We start from the raw sequence: 23,061 nt of genomic DNA on the forward strand, positions 1-23,061 counted from the left end.
CCTTACAGGACACGGCCCGTTTAAAGCCAAACTTTACCAACTTGGCATCATAAATAACGCGGACTGTCCCTGTGGCAACCCGGAGTCCTGGAGACACTTAATGTTTGAGTGCGATTTGTAGGATGACCTACGACTACGCCTAATAACGGCAATCCAATATATCCCAGACAACCAAGAACCCAGACTGTTAGACACTCAAGAGGAATACAAGGCACTCAGTCAATATGCCCAGGATCTATTTTCTAGAAGAAAAACAATGATAGAAATATACCAAAGGCAACCCGACTAGAAAGAATGCAGGAGGTCAAGCAAGTAAAAAAAACTCAGCATACCTCAGAAAGACAAGACTCTAGGATGATTTGGATGGCTTACTGTCGACCCAAAACTGTACTCCCTTTTGCGGTTTTTTTTTTTTTTTTTCGGGGAAGGAGGAGGGGGTATTTGCTCTTTTCCTCTCCTCGCCGCCTCCCCATGTCGTGGAGCATGCCCCACTGAAAATGGGGGCCACCTTCCTATCCGACCCCCCCTTCTTCCTATTTCATCCCCCATCTACACCCTCCCTCTCATTACTTTCTCTTGTACAGTGACTGCCCCACATGTCCAAATTTAAATCACATCAATTTTTGCCCGACCTTTTAGGCTCTCTACAAATAGTTCTTTCAGCGTAAAGCCCCACGCAGCGCTTTCTAAATGCAATTTTATTTAAATCAACAGCGATAACTCCAACATTTATTTTAGGTCCTAGTCACCGAAATCCCAGGAAAGTAAGTGACGGGACCTGCCAGAGTATAATTAGTCTCTTGGTACACCCGGCCGGCGTCCCCGTCGCTAGGTATGGTAACGCCGGGTCCCACTGGGGGCCCGGCGGCCAACAGGCCGGATGAACAATGGGCACAACAAACTACATACCACATGACCCATACATTATTTTTAAACCTCTGGCATAGACAGGGTACTGTCACTCGATACATAGAACATACACGGAGATGGGAGAAATCCCCGAAGTCGTCAGACTTATACCCCTCCGCGAGGCTAAAGGTTGTACTATCTAGTTTTATATTTGTTTAGTCAAATTAGACTATTGTAATTGTTGTTTAGAAATTGACCAAAAAGGCTGTAATAAGAATAACAATTATGATGTAAGTGGCAGATGAGCTCCGTCTCAGGGGGCCCTTAGGTGTAGTTTGATTAAATCGAAATGTGTTTGTGCTTTGCGGATCAATTGTTCTCGAAAGAGCTCCAAGTTTGCCATTTTAATGGCGAAACTGCTCGCCATGTATTTGCCATTTGTTGGTCTTGGCATCGTTCTCTGATATTGAAGGTGATTGTGCGGTGATCCGATGTGGTCCAGGCGTTTTGCATAGTTCAATCGGTCACATGAACTTCTATGTTTCTTGTGGTTAGCGTGATGTCTATGGTTGATTCCCATATGCAGTATGTCGGTAGATTGAAGGGTTGATTCTTTGCAGTGAAGATAGAATTTGCTAGGTACTCCTCAAGCCTCTGTCCTCAGAGGCTTGAGGACAGAGGCTAGAGTTTCTTTCGCCGTTTGTAGGTAAGTGATAGCGAAATCTATTTATATTCCGGGTCTGCAGTACAGCGAGATTATATACAAGTTGCCAACAGATCTAATAATATGGGCACATGCTGCCCATGGCGTGCAGAGTTATGGTATTTTTGACGTGGTTATCTCCGGGTTCCGTACTACCACCGCCCCCCTCGGAGTGTCTTCGTTGCGTTGTACAATTTTATATCGGAGCGGATAGCCCCTGACTTTCCCTGTGTGAGTGTAGGGCCTCCTCTATCAGGATGACATCTCCGTTAGCCACATCAGCGCTTTGCCGTACTTGGTCGGCCACTGCACTGGTCCGCTGAGCGTTTATTTGGTGCACCACAAGGATCCCTTTTTCAAATTTCTTATGGTGTATGAACTCTTAGCTTTCTGGTCGGTTGGGCAGTTTGTGTCCTGTGTGGAATGGGCGTGATCTAACCTCAGGGATTTGCAGTTGTTGCAGATGAGATCTTTTTCTTTCTTTGGGAAGCTGCTCTAATTTTGGCCCATTTCAGAGCAGTGGGCACATGTTGCTTCGTTTTGGGCGCAGGTGTGTGTTGTGTGACCGTACTTGCAGCATCGGAAACACCTTGGTACATCCACACGTTCTCTAAATCTATGACTGCTCCTCTCTATGTATATGGTGTTTTGCATTCGTAGGATCTGCCATGCTTCGGGGGCCAGCTCTACCACCCAGTTGCAGTTTTCACTATTTCTAGATTTTGTTCTGTACTTGGGTATAATCAGCTGTTTTTCATCCTTGTCAGGTAATTCGTTTAGGAGGTTTTTCCTGTATATATCTCTTCCCTTACACTTTCAGATGTCATATCCTGGTCAATGTCAAAAATGATTACAGATGGCCCTTTTCTTTTAGGGGCATCCGCGGTAAGGCCTAGGGTGAAGATCTTGGAGTTTGTTATTATCTACTGTGCTTCTTCTTTGGTAGCCGTTTCAATAACTATTCCGGGGTTCCTGGGTTTTCGGGTAGCTTTGATTCTAGTAGCGCCGAAGTCCTCTTTCAAGTTATCTCTGACTTTCTTCTTTATTTCCTCACTGGTGGATTTTTCATTCCGTACTGGTCGTACAACCACTATGTTGGGTGTGGACAGATGGGTTTTTCTTTTGACCGATTGACTTTTCGTCTGTACATTTGTAGGCTTCCTCAGCGTTTCTGAGTTAGTGGGTGCCCGCTGTGGCATTTGTTTTGCCCCACATTCTATGTAGGCCTCCAATTTGGCCTTATTTGTTATTGCTTCTACGTGGACCTTCTGTAGAATTGTTTCCAGCTTGGTCCAGAGTCACAATTTCTCTTCTGAGAGCAGTGGTCATTCTGCTAGAGGATTCCTTCAACTTGTTTTCGAGTTGCACCCGGAGAACCAGCATCTGGTCCAGAACAGAACCTTCGGGCAGCGTAGGGTCCATGGGGGGACTCCGCATTTTTTGGTGCGTAATTGGCATCCCGTTTGTCCGCTGTAATGTCATTCTGTGTGGCAGCTACTTCATTTGTCTCCTTTTGCTCGGATTGCGAACGTGTTTTCCTTTCTGATTTATGGGCAGTCATTTTCCAATTTTTTCCTTTGGTTGCGGTGGCTCCTGAGGGGGGCTCTCCGTCTCTTGGTTTTCTATCAATATCGAGTCATTATTTTGATCTTGTTACGCGGCGACGGTAGTTCTGTTCGAATTTCTCTCCATTTTGTTGGTATTTCGGATTTAAAAGGTTTTCCGGATTATCGGGTTTTGGGCGTCCTTGTCTGCGTGGGTAGCACAGTGGTATCGTCGCCGTCCTCCCCACATCGGGTGGAAAAGGCCCGGGTTCGAATCCCGTCGATGACGCGAGGAACTTTAGTGGGCTTTTTTCACTCCGTGGCTGAGTTAGTCGGTCTCAGGCGTAGATAACAAGGTTTTTTCGTCCAGCAAACAGGCAAATCGACCAGAGAACGCACGCAATTTACAGACAAGAATACGGGTTAATGTAATCATTTACGGGTAACCGTAATATAGTAATTTTTTTTTTTTTTTTTGTTGAAAGTAGGGCTCCAAGAGCTGTCGATGGACCCTAACCACAAGTCCGTAGGTTTATTACGTGTCTTGCAACTGTTAATTGCAAGTTTAAGTCACGTGGTGGGGGAGGGAACAGCCAAGTGCTAAAGTGCACCCAGAGCGATGGGATTAGTTCTCTGTAGTGTTTACGGGGAACGCCGAAGACGATGGTGACATCACGATTTCAATGTGTCGCACGAGTAAGAAGTTCACGCGTCACCATGGAAAGTTTATGGGAGGGAGAAAAGCAAAAAAGTTATGATTTTCTTTATAATATTGCTTTAAACACAGTCGAGAAATATTGGAACGTTGTTGCTGTACAAGTTAACACAGGAGGCAATCACTATGAGGTTAACCTCCCCAGTCAACGGCCAGATCCAAGCGTGCCAGCCACGTTATATTGGTCGACTATTTCCCTGCCGTCAGCCACATGGTGACCAGTGCGGTCTGGCAACAAAGGAAACAGATAAATGACGCTGGGATCTAACTAAATACCCGGTATAATGCAAAAAGTTTCTCACCGAGGGACTCCTGTACTGTATATCTTCTTGAGGGAACACACTGTAGAACATAAACTGTAGTTTAAACACACCCTGGTCTGGCGCTCGTCGCCGTGATGGGATATTGTGCTGTAACTCTACTTCACAATAAAGATTTATTTATTTATTAATTTTGTTTTTACACAACAATCACGGAGCGATATATCGTACGTCCGAACACAACGGCGGCCATATTGGCGTCCAGCCCACGGTGTGGATATTTAAATTTCGACTGTTACTCCCCATATTCTATTCTTGATTGTTCAGCGCTTCTGGCTTTGAGATAAACTGGGCAATTGTTGTCCCGGAGTGAATGGTTGGCTGGCTGGCACTTTTAGGGCCTGCAATTGGCATATGTGGAACTTCTCTAGGGTACAGGGAATGGACCATAACTTGAAACTGAAATATTTATACACACTACAACTATGAGTCACTTCCGACCGAAAAAACACAACAGTGCCACCTAACGGAACAGAAAATAAACAATGCCAAGTGGCCGATAGAAAGTTTTTCTCCAACCAAACATTTTTAAAATGACAAGTCTTCCTCAGGTTGAGACAATACAGAGCTAACGCTCTGTATTGTCTCAAGCTGAGGAAGACTCTGTAGGGTACATTTCTGATTCAAATGCTAGTGTACATTTCTGATTCAAATGCTAGTGTACATTTCTGATGTTTTTCTCCTGGAGATGATACAGTGCATTACCTAGGATGCATTTCTGATTTTTTCCCCTTGCATACCACCAAACACATGCAGAGGGATCGAAGGGGGAATCTACTTACTACCTGAACTGACCAAAGGCACCCGGCCGGAGGCCTACAATCATCCCACACAACCGGGGGGCCTTCTGTGCAGCAGAAGGTGGCGGCTCGGATGGATGGAGGCCCAGGCAGCATTTGAATCAGAAATGTACCCTACAGAGCATTAGCTCTCAATCTTAGCAAGGTGGGTAAGACTTGTCATCTCGAAATGTTTGTGTAGTTGGAGAAAAACTTTCTATCCGCTAGTTGGCATTGTTTATTTTTTTCTGTTACGTGGCGCTGTTGTGTTTTGTCGATAGGAAGTGACTCATAGTTGTAGTGACTCATAGTGTGTATCGATATTTCAGTTTCGAGTTATTGTCCTTTCCCCTGTACCCTAGAGAAGTTGTACTGTTGGCGCTGGAGCATGCCGAGTTAGTGTCAATTTGGGTCACAAGAGTACACCGTCCACCCGCGACAACCCCACCATCCACATTTCCCCCGTTTTTGACGTTCATGTCGATTTAGATTTTCACCATTGCATAAGGAGCTAACACTTTTGGTAACAGCAGCAAGGAACTATATCAAGAAAAAAATTCTAAGTTAAGGTTTTTCACCCGCATTATTTCGATACGTTTTTCATCCCAAACAACAAAGCAGTAACTTTAAGCGCAGTCTGTGAATCAGACGGACGACTGTTGCCTTTGTATTAGTCTGAAACGAAAGTACACATCCCAAGGAGTTGTTATAATCCAATCAAACAAGTTCTAGGATAATTTATTTCTGAAATGAACCTTTTCAAGAGTTGGTTTAGTGTGTACAATATTAATCTTATGTTTTTTTTTTTTTTTTAATTTACTCTGATCTTTAAAGGGTAAGAGTGTTTCTAAGGGTAATAAATTAATTTTACACACTTCAATGGTCGTAGAAAGTCCGTTTGTCTTAGTTATCTTTCAGTAAAAATACATAGGTCATAAAACAAAAGTACATAATATTTGTAAATTGTGCCCATTCTGTTTTGATACACATCTTCAGCTCCCATCGTTTTTGGATATTGAAGTGTATTTTTCAGTTTTACGTCCTGATTTCCGTTGACGTTCATGTCGGCTTGAACTGTAGTTGTTTGGTCAAGCCTACATCGTTAAATTCATGTCGTTTTTTAGTGTTCGTTTTAAAAAGGCAGAAGTATTATTTTCTACAATTTACCATGACGGGTGTGGATATTATAATTTTTAAGAGATGTAAATTAAAAGAAAGCTATGTTCATGAATGCAATCATACATTCGCAATGACTGCCATCTTCACGGATACACCGTGGAAACTTTGTTTATCTCTATAAACTCAAACTACAGTTAAGCTAAGTTTATTTTGTGAATCTTTCCAAGCCAGTTAAGTTTAGCAGTTAATTTTAAAGTTTATTCCATAACGCTTCTTTTCCTCAAAACAGAAAGGTAAGAATTCTTTGCTAAAGTTAACACAAGAAGGAAAGTGAGATGGAAATTACCAAAGCTGTGACTTTAATTTTTTTTTTTTTTTTCTGTGGTAGTAGTAGTAAGTTCAAGTTGAAAATAATACGGGGTGTGTAAGAAGTCAACTTTTTGATGTTCCGACACATATCCTTGGCTTTTGAACTATTGTTGTTTGCTGCCATTTGAATTTCTTCAAACTGATGCCCTTCAGCAGTCTACATTCCATACAGTCTTGTGTTTTTAAGAAACATATCGGCTTTCAAAAGTAGAGAAAGACAAAGATCAAATTTCACGTTTCAATTTTGAAAGTTTTTATTTTTTAGTTTTAACACACCAACAAGCATTAAACCAAATTCAAAAGGAGAAATACGTTTGCAGAGATATTGGAAATCATCAACTCTTTCCAGACTAAAGAGTCCAAGATCCCTCCTCTAATCTGTGAATGTGCAATTCTAACTTTTATTGTTGTGGTTAAAATCAAAATGTCAAACTTAACGCTGGTAATTTCCACTTTAACATCTTGTGTTAACAACTAATACCACAAAATAAGAGAGAGAGAGAGAGAGAGAGAGAGAGAGAGAGAGAGAGAGAGAACCGAATGGCTCGAAATGTCCACTAATGTGTTTTAATCATTATGGGATTTTATAATGTCACAAAGAATTTCTTTCATACTAAGAAGAAACACATTTTTTTCCTTTTTCTCTGATTTAAATGGTATGGATTGAGCGTGAAATTGTATGCCATACAAACGTTTGGTCCTTGAGGTTGTCACAGGCATTCTCTCAGTTATGCCAGACGAGCAGTACTTGCTGCCTGGGAGTCAAAAACGCTGATGAAACTGATATTCGGGTGACACTCAATTCAAGTGAACCCAATTTCAGCGAATTCCGGACGGTCTGTGACAGCCAGATCCTCTGCTTGCACCTTCACGTTGGTGGGACTGATAGTAATCCTGAATATAACCTTCATCCACAAGCACACGGTGAGTGACCACCAAGGTGTGAACCAACATAAGAAGGGTTCGAGGTGTAGCGCCCACACCACATGGAGGAATGCGCGCTCCTCTGTGTAGAATGAAAAATGGGATTACCTGCGAGATTTCGTTTCTTCTTTTCCTTGGTCGGATTACTGTTTCGAGACTTCTGATGTTCACGTTTGCTCAGATCGTGTCAGTGAAATTATTCTTGCAGGAGTGGAATCCTTTATCCCACATTCCACTTTAAAATTTCGTCCGTTATCTAAACCTTGGTTTTCCAATAAATGTGCTAAGGTTGTTCAAGAGAAGAACGTTGCATTTTGTAATTGTTTCTAATTATTTAGTTTCATTTTCTGCCTACAACAAAGCTCGCAACAATTGTAAAGCAGTTATTAATCAGTCCAAACTAGAGTTTGAACAGGCTAAGTGTAGAAAACTTGCTTCTTGCCCTAATGGTAGCCAAGCATTCTGGTCTCTTGCCAAAGCTATTGGCCGCATCTTTTGCCCATCTCTGCTTCCACTCTGTCCAAACCGGATGGTTCTGTTGTCACTTCAGCCAAGGATACAGCTGACCTGTTAACATCCCATTTTTCTTCCAACTCATGTATTAATGATCTTGGTAAAACTCCTCTGACCATTCCCAACACGCCATTCAATGTCTCCTGTTGTCTTTCGTCAAAAGGATGTCAGAAGGATTTTGACGAATCTCGATGGTAAGAAAGCTCCAGGACCCGGATAGGTGTCGAGCCACACCTATGTGCAATTAACCTGGGGTTCAAAAGGGGGCCAAATTATAACACTAATTAGAGCGTTTATGTTCCGTACAAAAGATTTCTTTCATGATTCTATTAGGACTAATATTAGCTGGTTGCTGTATGAGTTTAGCTTGTGCGGCTGCGTTTATATGGTGTCTGATGTAACTGTAAGGTATTTTGTTTTTGATGAGGGTATTTTTCAGTTTTATTAAAGCTGATATAATGCTTAGGTCGGACAGCCATAGTCTCACACTATCTTGACAAGGCAAAAGAATACAGACAATAATATTAGCAACACTTATAAATATATGGTTTACAAATATGGGCTTTTGAAATGCACAATGTCTGTGATTCCTTTTCCCACACTAAATACTTATTTTAGTCTGTCAAAGCCCGGCAGTCAAGTAATACTCAGCCGACCAGGAGACCCCTGGTCGCCCAGCCAGGACTACGTGGAAGTGAGGCTAACCACTCAGCAGTAGTCCACAGTACGGTTCTGTAAGCTACTACTTATAATAACACGCTAAGATCTATAATAAACGCAAGATCAAAGCAAAGAGAACACTGTGCACCCAGACCGCCAAAATGGTACCGGGGCACGTTTACCCAACAAGTGTAAAGCGTATTCGTGTCAAATGGCGCCAGGGGTCCCCCCACCTCCGCGTAGTATATATTGTTATGTGAAAGAGAATACTGTTGAGGCCAGAGATTTACAAGTGTATGGATATTGTACATGTGTACAGTCGTGTACACATGTACACGACTGTACACATGTACAATAACCAGATGACCAGATGCGGCTAAATGACCAGATGAACATGTACATGTTCATCTGGTCATTTAGCCACTGGACCCCTTATGAGGCCCAACGTTGCCCACAAGGCTCCGTACATAGTGTGCATAGTGTTTGGGGAAAGACGCCTCCGGTGGTTTCCCACATCTGTGCCATATGAACTCTGTGGCGACAAACAATATCACTGTGAAAGCCAGAAAAAGTTTTTGTGTTGTAAATGAAGTATTGTGCTGGGTTCTGTTTGGTTTCCTGACTTTTGGCAGTAGGGCCCTTGGTGGGACCCCACGTTGCCCGCACACACCACTAGGAGGTAGCCAGACTGCCCATAATTCTCTGGCTAGCCTCCTCCAAGTCGCCTGAGCTTCCTGGAAAGAAACCAAAAAAAAAAAAATAGGGTACAGGGAGTACAGGATGTACCGGAGAGGGTAAAGGAAAGGAGCTTTAGACAGAGCGACGGAGGATGTAAGGGAAGGTATCCTCCACAGGTTGGGTGGGAATTCTCCCACCTAAGCGGAAGTGGAAGAAGAGGAACAGATTCCTTGTTGCTTGTTATTTGGTTTTTAGGAGCATTAGCAACTAAGGCCATATTGCTCCGCAATGTGCAGTGGTCATTCCTGATCTTTCCGCATCCTCCGTATTTAGTGGTGACGGACTCGAATCCAGGTCTAATCAAGAAGCGTGTGCTACGCACTGCTGCTCCTTTCCACCTGGCTATGAAGGCGCTTCTTGTTGCTGGCTGGATTGAGGATCCGTGTTTAACGGGAACAGGGTGTCCAAGGTGTTGTTTCCTGACTCTTCCTATGCGAGGGTTGTGGTGCCCTACGGGGTGACTGTAGAGGAGATGACCTCACCCCTGGGGAGCTTGTTCGTAACAATGCGATAAACAACTCCCCAGGGGTGCTGTTTCCAGTCGTGAAAACCAGGTACGGCCCCGTACAGTATTGTGTATAGTGTGTTTAGGATATAACGGCACCAGGAGTTTCTCCCATCTCCGCGTAATATACATTGTGGTGTGACACAGAACACTGTACAGGCCAGAGGTTTAAAAGTGTGTGGATATTGTGGTGTGTAATGTTTTGTACCGTTGTTCATCTGGTCTTTTAGCCGTTTCAAATGAGACCCACCGTTGATCACACTATACCTCGTGGAGGCAGACCAGGTACACCAGTATTTTATAAATTTACTATTTACTCTGACAGGTCCTGCCACCTAATTTCCTGAGATTTCAATGGCTAGGACCTAAAAAAAAAAAAAAAAAAAAGTGGAGGGGATGGAGAAACGCTAGAAATTGGGTCAGGCCGATAGAGATATAAGTTATGCGGGTTACAGTTCATTTTTTTATTTTATTTTTTATTATTTTTTTTTTATTTTAGTGTGGGCTTGTGTAGTTTTGGCAAGGGTCATACGTTAGTCGCACGATAGCTAGAGAGGGAAGGGAGACTGAAGACTGGGGGGTGAAAGACAGAAATATGGGGTCAATAGTGAAGATAACCCCAAATGTCGGTGGGGCAGGCCCATGCCTCACCAGGTGAAGATAGGGGATGGCAGGGGGAAGGGTACAGAGTAACCATCCCCTGCCAAGGGAAGGGAAAGAAAGTGAACCGAGTGAAGGGACCCGGTTCAGATCGCCTAATGATGTTTCGGCAGCAAACTGCATAATGTCTTTGTATGCCATTCCTTTGACATGTTGTCCCGTCCTTGTGAGTGGCCAAGTCCAGATGATGAACTCCAGTTTAAGCCAGTGGTTAGATCCAGGTTAATTAATGATTAGTTGTTCTACAGATTGTAGCTGTTAGGTTTTTGTTTGATTGACACATCCAAGGATCTTTATTATTGATGACGAGTGGTTAGTTTGTGGGAACATTCCTGCTAAGGTTGTGGGTATGTTCTTCTTCTAGTAAAAAGATGCTGCGCAAACTGCGTTAAGGCTTTATAATTGTCCTAGCTCTCCAGGAGATATTGTTCTTGGTTTATTGACGAGAAACGTATTCTAGTTATTAAGAGGCAGCGGAGGTCTTCGTATAGTTGGCAGTGGTGCATGAGGTGCTCGCCCGTCTCTGGCTGTCCACAGTGGGAGAGGGGGGTGCCACTCAATCCGAAACTAGCTTTGCTCTTATTGCACCGTGAGTATGTAAGATGTCAGCAGTCCCGGTGAAAACCAGTTTGGACTTTTGGGAAACCATAGTTGATTATCCGGTATGAATCTTCGGGTGACTTCCCCTTTTGTCGAATTCATCCAGCGGGATTGCCAGGCCTGCTATAGGTGGGTGAGAAGGCGTTTTTCTCGAGTTTACGATTGTTCGCCGGATCAGTTGTGTAGTCTAGGCAGGTGATTGCTTTGCCTTTGGATAGTTGATAAAGCAACCCAAAGCGGACGATCTCCAGATCCAGGGGGAGAACGCCCAAGAGGACCTGGAGGGCGTGGGTGCTTACAGTACAGCAGGCTCTCGAAATTGTCAGTAGGACTGAACGTTGAATGGTCTCTAGCTTTCTTTCATTTACTGCTGTTACCGCCTTGTGGAACCAGATTCCTAATGCGTATGTTATTGCTGGTAAGAAGACTGCCTTATAGAAGAGGACCCTGACATCGTTATCTACGGAGGCATTCTGATATTGAGAGAACCTTTAAGTAGGATCGAGCAGGTTTTTGTTGGGGATATATTTAAGTGGTTTTGTGTTGTCCAGTCTTGTAGGATATTTATAGCACGGTTTGCAGAGATCTGTAGTTGAGTTCTTGAGTATGTCGCCAGCATCAGGATCAGGTCATCCGCATAGGACTGTGACCTCAGATCACCAAGGTTGATGTTTAGAAAGCTGTCGAGCACCACGTTCCAGAGAAGTGGGCCAAGTACTGAGCCTTGTGGGCATCCTCTATAGACTTGTCGTGTGACTGAACAGTACGGAGCACTGACGGTTACTGTTCTGTTTGCAAGATAGGTTTTATACAATTGTACAAATTAGCTGGTAATTTTGCTTTCCGGAGTCTGACGAGGACGCTTGGCCACCAGAGGGCGTCAAACGCCCCGGAAAAATCCACTGAAATTACAAGGAATTATTTATGGCTGGTAGTGGTAGCTGCTTTGACGATATTCTCTAAGGCGTCCACCGTGGAGCCTCCCCTTCTAAAGCCGTATTGGTTGTCAGAGTGAAGGCCACCCTTGGAGTAATGAATTTCTATTCTATTGCTTAGAAGATGTTCTAGGAGTTTGCTTAGTATGGATAGAAGAGCGATAGGGCGGTGTGACTACGGAAGGTCTTGTGGTTTTGTCGGATTCTTGAGAATAAGCCTCAATTTTGCAGATCTCCATACTGCTGGGAAATGGCCTGCTTCAAGGCAATGGTTGAAGAGGTTTAGGGATGGTTTGGGATGGTTTCAACAGCCTTCTTTACGATCTCAAGCTCCATCATATCTTCTCCTGGAGATTTCTTGTTTTTTATTTTTGCTGCAGCGGTGTCCAGTTCTTCCTTGGTGAATCTGTCTTCCACTTGGGCCGTGGTGTATGTGCTGTTTTCCTCAGATAGTAGTATTTGCTCTGGGGTGCTTGGTGGCGTGTGTTGATGGAACATGGCGTCAAGGATGTTATTTATAGATTCGGACCATGTCTTTGTATACGTGCCTTGTGGCGTCTTGGTGGTTGGGATGACTTCTCCCCTGGGGAGTTTGTTTGTGATTACTCTGCAGACCACTCCCCTGGAGCAGAATTTCTAACTGTGGAGACTAGGTGCTAAGAGGAGCGCTTCTTCCTTTGTTTAATCAGGGCTGTGTATTCATTTCTTGCCGTTCGGTACTGCTGCTTGAGATACCCTCCTTACGCTTCCTGCCATGTCCGTCTTGCGCGTTGAAAATTTTTCCGTCGTGTGTAAACCTCCGTATTGCTTGTAAAACAATTTTTTACACACGAAGGAAAATTTTTCCGTCGTGTGTAAACCTCCGTCGCAGTTGATGGAGCTCTGGGCACCACCAAGGTACGGCTCCAAGAGAAGGTTTCTTCCGTTTAATAGAGTTAATTGAGCTTTCAGTGACTAGGCTTACAATTGCCTTATGGTGCTCGTCTGCGTTCAGTCAAACAGTGCTGAGAGAGTGGGCGGCCATGATCAGTGAATCCTTAAATTGCTGCCAGTTTGCCTTGTCAATTGCAAATCTATGTAGAGTTTGCCTTATAATTGGTTGTCGGCTTCCTGATCAGTGCAGTTAGAAAGTTATTACATGGTGGTCCGAAGTGTTCCAGCTTTCTCTAACTGCCCAGGATGAAAGGTGTCGTGCCACGGATCTTGTGGCCAGGGTGATATCAATTGTGGCTTCCCACATTGTTCTAGAGAAGGTCGGTAGGTTATTTGGTTGGTTGAGAATTGAGAAAGAAGTGTTTGAGAGATATTCTTCCAGTCTTTTTCCGTTGTTTGTGCCTCGTCTATTTTGAGTTTCACTGAACCACGCTGGCGACCTGCAGTTTACGTCGGCGGCAACGATAATTTTCGCATTTGGGAATTCCAAAGGGATGCTTTGTAAGTATCTAATAATCAGGAGAATATCCTCCCCCGGCCGAGAGTAGAGAGAAACTGCGTAAAATTTCCCCAAAGGCGTGATGATATGGGCACAGGCTGCCCAGGGAAGGCAGTAATGTGGTATTTTGCTAAAAGTGAGATCAGAGTTTCTGACCAAAAGAGCCGCCCATGGGGTCTCCCCGTCCACTTGAACGATCTTATAAGTCAACGGATACTCTCTGACTGCCTTACTATGTGAATATGGCTCTTGAAGAAAGAGGATATCGAGGTTCTCCTCATCTGCCTTTTTCCTCAACTGCACTGCAACTGCCTTAGCTCGCTGGGCATTAATTTGTGCAAATTTTACAGTGGTAGTATTAAATGGTTTAAGGTAAGTCCCCCTAATCGAGCCTTAGTTGGCATGTGCTCTTAGCTTTTGTGTAGACAGGGCATTTATTGTCCCGGATGGAATGATCTGCCTTCGTTTTCATTGATTTGCAGTTTGCCCAAGTGGGTGGATCTTCTTCTTTAGTGCACGATTTAAAGTCGTGGCCTCTCTCAGCACAGTCCAAAACGACAACACTTGTAGCATTTGGGGACAGCCACATGCTCCTTGAAGCGAAGACTGCCCCAATTTATGAACACTCTATTTTGTTGACTTATTGTTCTCCAGGCTGAGGGGGAAAGCTCCACTACCCATTTGGTAGAATTTCCCACTCTGGCATTTTTTTGGAATTTCGAGAAAACGAGGTCATTTGGTTCACCATCGGGGTGGTCCTGCTGGAGGTTTCTTCTGTATAGTTCATCCTGGAGTGTTGCTGGGGTTAGGTCCTTTTCGGTATCAGGCCCCGTACAGTGTCAGCTCTCTACAGACTCTTGTGGGCACTATACCACTTGAGCTGCATGTTGTGTTTAGAAGTCTTTGTTTTTACATCCGCCGAGGCTTTTTTAGAGAATTTCAGGGATTCATTGTCAATCCTCAGGCCGATCCCAAAACTGAATGAACCCGATGCTGGAATTTGTTAGTCAACACCTGGCAGAACAGATGGAATTCTACCGAAAAGGGAGCTATTACCAAAAAATTCGTTCCTGACATAACTACCCTACTTTCAACTTGGGTAGTTATGTCACTGTTTACTTCCTACATACTAACTGGACATGGTTCGCTTAACGCAAAACTGTACCAATTCAGACTTTCTAATAGTCTCCTGTCGATGTAGGCTACCAGAAGACTCTCCTCACGTCATTTTTTAATGTTCCATTTACGAGGACCTAAGATTGGCTGTTAAGGCAACAGTTCCAAATTGTCTCCTGGATGTAAGAAGACAGTCATATCTCTCAATAATTTCCAGGCCCTTTAAACCTTCTGCAATGCTGTTTTTAATCGCAGGAAGTCTTTCAATGTTAATGCAAGAAATCTAACTGAAAAACTTCATAAATGAAAATACAATCTGTTGCCTTGTTTGTCGTCCTGATGACGTAATGTCCAAAATTTTGCTGGTTTTCAAGAATACAAGAAGGTTTTAACAGATGCTGCATTTTCTGGTCTTTATCAAGACTCTCCACAACTAAATCCTTCCTCTGCACAATGATACAGTCATCAACCAGCAACTTCTGATATCACTCCAGATTAACAGAATTATATCTAAAACTTTTTCCTGCTGATCTTGTTTTTGGATGACATTACTACTTTTGTTTGACAGTACACCGTGATGTACTTTGGGCAGCACTGTTTTTTCTCTGTGATGTACTTTGGGCAGCACTGTTTAAAGACGGTTGTACAAAGATATGGATAAAACCTTTTTTTACTTTAATGCTATTTTTACTTTACTTTTACTTTACTTTTACTTTATTCTCTTCTTTATTTCTTCTTCTTCTTCTGTCTCCTGGGAATGTGTGTGTGTGTGTGTGTGTGTGTGTGTGTGTGTGTGTGTGTGTGTGTGTGTGTGTGTGTGTGTGTGTGTGTGTGTGTGTGTGTGTGTGTGTGCTGTTGCCGGTTTGCTGGCACGGGGTTCTTTTGAATGGCCCCAAACTCGCTTTGGAAATTCAGTGTATGACTGTTGAAGTTCGTCATGGTTCGTGCGTAGTTGTCGCCTACATCTACGTGGTGTAGACGGACACTGGACAGGCTTTCTAGGTGATCGTCTGCCTGGTGACAAAACGGCCAGAAACAACTAAACAAAACAACACACTCACTGCACAAACATAATGTTACACACATTTGTGGCCTGTTACAGTGCTCTGTAATCATCACAGTGTACAAAGGTGGAGTTGAACTTTCGTTCAGGTGCCGTCCTACATAAGATAATATAGAGTCTACATATTATTATAATTATTGTTATTATTACTAACCATATGGAGCAAGGAAGCCTGAGGCTTACGCTGCACAAGGAAAAAAAAGAATTTCCGAGTTACCCTGAGAGAGAGAGAGAGAGAGAGAGAGAGAGAGAGAGAGAGAGAGAGAGAGAGAGAGAGAGAGAAGAATGATGATATCCAGCTCAGGACCATACATATATGTACACTTGCTCATACATTTAAATATACAAAAATGCCAACAAGAGAATGCAGTCAAAGGCGATTAATAGTAGCAAGAATCACAAGGAAATAAAATTTAAAAAAAAATAGTGATAAGCATATGGCAGATGTCTTGTTAGAGGAACAGACCTAAAATAGCGATGTGTGGTTGGAGAGCATCAATTATGTGTTAAGTGGTTAGGATATATATATATATATATAAAAGTCAGAAAAACTGAGAACTATAAATGGTGGTAAGAAACTCATGGAAATAAAAAGGATTAAATATTATATAACATAATGTCACCGTTATTAGCAAATAATATTATGCAAAACAAAGAAATTAAGCAGTAATAGAATGTGCAAATAAGAAAGCGAAACGGACGACAAAATTAACTGCATAAATGCGAATTCATCGTGAGGCGAACTAATCAAAAGCAATACTTTTGATTAGTTCGAAAAGCAACACAAAAGACAAAGCAAACGGATAAACGATGTAGATAGTAGCGACCACTAATATTTCGGCAATCAATAACTTTGTATAATTATGTTGAATACTTAAAATTTTGGCTTCATTAAACAGGAATGAATGGTTTTCATTTATCGCATGGAATAAATGAAACTGACGAATAGGTTCTTAAATAGAGGATACCCAATTACCTCTATCAACAGCATTAAATTAGAAGCAGAAGACAAAATAATCAATAACAGACATAATGATAGGATTAGTAAAAAATATTTTATTTCAATGCCGTATGTTGAACACTGGTACAGACAAATTATCAACCTCTTCAGAGGTACTGAAATGCAAATAGTAGCAAAACCGGTCCGTAAATTATAGGCCACACTTAAAAATTACACGGTATTATCAACTTCCAGACTAATACATAACCTCATCTACCACAATTCTTGCAACGATTGTGATTCGTCTTACATTGGATCCACCATGTGTATTTTAAAACTCAAGGGTTAGGCAACATGAATCATCAGTTTGTGCATCACGTGCGAACGCATCGGAACTAGCATTCCATGCGATAAATGAAAACCATACATTCCTGTTTAATGAAGACAAAATTTCAAGTATTCAACTTAATTATACAAAGTTATTGATTGCCGAGACTTTAGAAATGAAAATTCAAAAAAACTCTATCAACGTTCATCGACCATTTCTCATATCTGATTAGTGGACTTTCGAATGCATGCATACCAAAGACTAATCTCTTATTTATAAGATTCCCAACATACCCCAGTTTCGTTAGTTTCATTCTACCCTGTGAACATGACAATAGTCGAAAAGTCTTAGTCCACTTAAGTAATCCACTTAGGTAAATCTTTTAGTTATTTTGTCTCATAGCATTTTAAAAGTAATTTATTGATATCCCAGTGAGGAATTTTTAATTGCATGGTTTTATTGTACTTTGATCTTATTTTAATAGCATTTTCTTCGTATTGTAATTTTTCGTTTATGACAAAATGTCTTCCTTCACTAAAGGTTGCATGGGGGTTTAATATTTCTGGGGTCGGGGTGGGTTTGTTTGTTTGTTTGTTATTTGGCTTTTAGGAGCATTAGCAACTAAGGCCATATTGCTCCGGGATATGCGGTGGTCATTCTCTGACCTTTCCGCATCCTCCGTATTTAGTGGTGATGGGCTCGAACCCCGGTCTAATCAAGAAGCGTGTGCTACGCACTGCTGCTCCTTCCTACCTGGCTACAGAGGCGCCTGTCGGGGTGGGATTCTCCACTGTGATGCTGGGGTGTTGGATTTTTTTTTTTTTTTTGGTTTGGTAGTTGTTGGCGCATCGGCTTCTGTGGCCATATTGCACCTCCCAAGGTTTTTTGCAGTACTTTGATCCAAGCCCGAGGCGGGAATCGAACCCATGACCTTTGGGTTGCCGAGCAGGTACTTTACCCACTCGGCTAGCCCGGTCGGCCAGGGGTGTTGGACTGTACATGTGTCAATAGTGAGGAATACATTATGAGTTTTAAACTATTTTAATTATGTAAATTTGTTTTAAGCATCATTTTGTAATTTATTCGTATAAGGAGATTTGGGAAAGAAGAAATCCTACGCACTGAATAAAAGGTAACTCCTTGTTTATTTCCAAAATATGTATTTGTATACACGAATATATACATACAGTATAAGATTATAGTAGTTAAGATGGGGGTTCTAACCGAGTACAGCTCTATGAATTTTGGCATCAATTTTCGTTAATGCTGCCGCTGAGGTCGTTTGTTTTGCCGTCTTGGTTTAGAGCGTGTGCCAGCGAGGAGAGTCGAGGTTTAGGCTTAGCTGTCCAGTTGGGAGGAAAAAATATTTTTAGTTCTTATTTTGCTCGCTAGTTCTTTTTTCGCTCGATGTCACTTTGCATAATGAAGACGTCTACAGGAAATTGTACTTGAAAAAACCCAAAGAATAGATTCCTAAATTTAAACTTGGGGATCGTGTCATTCTAAGCACAGGTTCTCATCTTTTCCGCAAAGGATTCTGGGGTAGCTGGAGACGTGAGATTTTTACTATATCCCAAGTATTGAAACGAAGAAGGCCAGTTGTGTACAGAGTACAAGACAAACAGGCGATGCGATCGAAGGTCCCTTTTATGAGCAACAGCTACAGCTTGTTAACATCCATGGACACATTGCCTGTCGATGTCTATCTTATTGAAAAGGTACTTAAGGAGCGACATGTGGGTGGAGAGCATCAATTACGTGTTAAGTGGTTAGGATATCCAGCTTCCTACAACAGTTGGGTTTCGGCTAAAGATGTTCTTCTTAACCCTACCGAGTAATGCGTGCATGGATTTCCATCCCCAGAATACGCAGTCTAATTTTACTATTGTCTTACCCAATACTATAGCTCTCAAAGGCAGGTGGGAAGTTGCACTGGCTGAAATACATGTGCCTAAGTCCTGGGACAATATTTCCGAAGGCTGGGCAGAGTTTGCAACTCTGCAGAAAGAACCGACAGCCAGGAACACAGAGGTTTACATATTGCACGATGAATACGAAAATTCGACTAAATTGATTGAACATATGTGTAGTCTTAATGCCAATTTAGAGCTTAAAGTAGTAGAGACAGAATTCAGAGAGAGATTCACAATTTGTGTTAAAATTGGTTGTGAGATGCATATGTCTTTCTGAACTGCCGAAATTCTAGGGCTGGTCCATAAAGCAGTGAGCGATGTTGCTGATATTGACAAACCTAGAACTTTCAAAGGCGAGTACATTGGAAAGCGGAGACCTAAAGGTAAAATTAAGTTACCATCAATAAAGGCTAACAGTGTTGATGTTGATTCTGACATCAACATCTAATTCTGACATCATCATCTCCATCATTGAAAGATGCCTGATATTTTTTTTGACGTTTGCCTCCGTTCTGACTATGGACTGTTTGCTTTAGGGCTTGTCCCACTTTGGAAGCTCGATTTATAATTGATCGTTTCACGGGTGCTCCCGAAATGACATCATCGATCATATTACAACCTGCGGACAGCACTTGGTGACCAATGAACTTAGCAGGCTTGTGTTCATAGAACCACCGACTTGTGATGTTCGCGAGCATAAAATTCCTTATGGTCATTACAACAGTGTCTCCAAAATTCTACAGGTTTGGCAGAAATTGCTCCAGAAATTAAGGGTTCTGTTAATACCCATGGTTTTGTTTCTTTTTTCGAAATAGAAAGCGGTGTGTGTCTTCGTTTCCCTGAGACAGGACTAGGCGAGCGTCTCGGTTTTGACCGTCTGCACTGCGATTTTGAAGGAACTGTGAGCTCGAGATTTCCATGCGATATAAATAGGGGTGTCAGATCTTACTTCGTTTATAGTAACATGAGCGAAGATCAGATTGTGGGTGATACCAGAGCACCTCTTTTGCAAGTAGTACCGTTCGGAAGCAGTGGTGAATTCTTGCATTTGGATTATTGCCCTGTGCTTCTCTCAAATATTCATTCCATGACTATTCAAATTCGCACAGACAGCGGTCAGTTTTTTCCTTTCAGAGGAGGTAAAACTCTAATTAAGTTGCATTTTCGACCACAATGAACGCTTACATGTAATACTGTGCAGGTGGGGGGGGGAACTCCCTACTTTGCAGGAGCAGCGATCCAGAGGGGTCAGGGTTTAGGCAGTATATTCAGATCTGCATTTACATTAATCTCTCCACTTCTGAAGCATGCTGCTAAGTTCATTGGTCACCAAGTGCTGTCCGCAGGTTGTAATATGATCGATGATGTCATTTCGGGAGCACCCGTGAAACGATCAATTATAAATCGAGCTTCCAAAGTGGGACAAGCCCTAAAGCAAACAGTCCATAGTCAGAACGGAGGCAAACGTCAAAAAAAATATCAGGCATCTTTCAATGATGGAGATGATGATGTCAGAATTAGATTTGTTTGCACAGCCTGCTACTAATCTGTGCATCGAACGATCTTCCTACGTTACTTTCTTGCCTTTAGCATCTGTGGACACACCGGGACCAATAGAATTTTCTATTCCGGGAACGTCGGAAGAATATCTGGACCTGGGAAAAACTTATTTGCGACTCAAAGTACAGTTAACGCAAAGCAATGGTAAAGAACTGCAGTCGAGTGTGGGCGTTCTCAACAACTTTTTCCACTCAATGTTTAAACATGTGGATCTTTTCGTTCAAGATAAACTCATAAATCCAAGCAGTGACACCTACGCCTATAGAGCTTATTTAGAAACGCTTTTGAATTTTGACCACGGAGCAAAAAGATCCCAACTCTGTACAGAACTGTTCGTAAAAGACAATATTTGTGATGTGTCGCAAATGTTTTCTCAACCCAACAGCAGGATGAATCAACGTATGAAGTTGTTTTCGAAAACTAAAACTGTGGAACTTCTGGGTCGACTCAGACTAGATTCGTGCCATCAGGCAAAATATATTATAGACAACGTATCACTCCGTCTGAGAATGGTTCGCAGTTCGCCCGAGTTCTGTCTGCTGTCTGTCGACAATACGGCGAAGATTCACATACACGAAGCCTGTCTTTTTGTGCGTAAAGTTAAGCTTAATCCCAACATACAGCTAGCCCACATGAGTGTTCTTGAAAAACACCCTCTTGTCTATCCCACTAACAGAGTTAATGTCACTTACATCTCAGTTCCCAAAAGTATGTCCGACTCTACCAGAGACAATATATATCTAGGCCAGATACCTGTTGTTTAATAGTCGGTATTATGTCCAGTTTCCTTCCATACCACTCACACCCAATTAAAAGAACGGACGTTACACCAGATCCTACCTTTCTCTTTTTACAACACTAAACCAGTGGAATGTGCTTTACACATTCGATTTAATGCCAGACCGCAATGGGTTGCTGAACACATTAGCTCATCACATCAAGGCGGAGTTCGACTTGAACTGAAATTCGCAGAACCTCTTCCCGAAAATATAACAGTGATCTTGTATGGCGAATTCGAAAACATTCTTTCTGTGACTAAAGATAGTTCAATTCTCATAGACTATGAACACTGAACAGATTTTCAAAGTTTTAGAAGCAGACAGTGAATAGAGAAAACTTTTGATCGGTGCATGTGCCAGGGACGAATTACCATCAAGAATACAGAGAAAACCGGCCCTTCTCGTCGTCAATACTGACTTTGCACACTTATCAGGGACCCTTTGGTGTGTATTTACCTAGGAAAAAATGAAAGTCAATATTTCGACAGCTTTGCAAGGCCGCCGACACCGGACATTGCAGAGTTCCTTAATCAGAAGAGTAAGAAATGGACTTATAACAAAGTGTTAATTAAGCATCCAGAATGTATAGCATGTGCACTTCACTGTATTTTTTTCCTAACTCATAGATGTAGAGGCATTTCTATGCCAAAGATTGTAAACAAATATTATTGTAAAGATTTGTGGGCAAATGATGTTATTGCCACATTAGATGTAATTCAACATTTACTGCCAAAATGAAATTTATTTATTTTTAAAAAAGTGTCTGTTTTATTGAAAAAAAAAATACTCACCATAATGATATCCACTTATGTTTGTGTCTCAAACGGCGAGGAGAAATCAAGGCGGTATAACTTCGCTTGACCTGTTTGCGAGATTTTATGACTCTGCCCTCGGGCTGTTGTTGTTGCTGCGCTTCAGAGGGAATGCTGGGAAACGACACGGTGGAGCTTGGTACGGCAGTCTCGCTGTCGCTTGATGCCGTGGAAGTTGCTTGTTTTGCCGCGTTAGTTTTCAAACCTAAATATGACTGCAGAATCTGAAGATACATTTTAACTTTAGACTCGGGTGCTAAATCCTGTCTATTTAAGATTGCAGACATTTGCTCGTCTAAAGAGACTAGCTAGTTTTGTTCTGGTGGAGCAGCTACAAGCAAGAATTTGCGGAAAGATTCACTCATCTTCTGATCAAACTTGTAATGAGAGGAGCTATGATGCTTGCTAACAGGGGGAACAAAGCGCCACCTTGCTGATGTATTAATTTCTGCCTAGTTTTAAATGCTACTTTTTTAACTGCCAGTGTTCTAAGCAGGCGTTTTTTGTGCTGTAACTTGGTTTTCACTCTGTCTGGCAAAGGAATGTTGCCTCTGATCACGTTTTTGCAGAACTCACAGAGTGAATTGATTTGGGTGGGGTCTGAGGCTTTCAAGATTGTGGTGGCCTGTTTCGGTCGAACTCCTGACAGATATTTTATGAAGTTAGTGTTGCGTTTTAGATGTCCAGCCATCTGGATACATAAATAATAGTAGATCCTTCGCTTGGCAACACATGTGTGCGCAGTCTAAGTCTATCGTCAGTATCCTGACAAAAATCAAACAGCAGATATGAATGCGGATAGCGTTTAGCATCTTTATATATGTCAACAAGAACACGTGACCTAGCTGGGAACACTTGACTAGCTAGATGTGAGATTTGTCTCGAGTTGTGGGGGGTTTTAAAAACAATCAGATAGTGCGAATTCAAACTAATATTCCGGAACTGAGTGCCTTGGAAGAAAATATTTTGCGTTAATAAAATAACACTCAGATTTCTGTGGTGTGATCCCTTTATAAATATTTCCGACACTACAACACTATCTTTAGCCTGGTTGATGAGATCATCTAAAACGAGTAAATTGTTTACTCTTGGATCGAATTCGGGGATATTTAAACCCTCCACGAACTCGATTTGCGAGTAACACCAAAACTTATCTTGAGGTTCTGAATAGCAATAGACGATTCT

General features: G+C 42.2%; 1 protein-coding gene across 1 annotated transcript in view; it reads left to right on the plus strand.

Moving 5' to 3' along the window:
• LOC150091118 (uncharacterized) overlaps nucleotides 1-23,061 on the plus strand; it is a 513,307-nt gene that overhangs the window by 286,260 nt on the left and 203,986 nt on the right. The window lies entirely within an intron of this gene.

This window comes from Mastigoproctus giganteus, chromosome 1 (assembly GCF_048544385.1).
Source record: "Mastigoproctus giganteus isolate SK-2022 chromosome 1, ASM4854438v1, whole genome shotgun sequence".
Classification (NCBI taxonomy): domain Eukaryota; kingdom Metazoa; phylum Arthropoda; class Arachnida; order Uropygi; family Thelyphonidae; genus Mastigoproctus; species Mastigoproctus giganteus.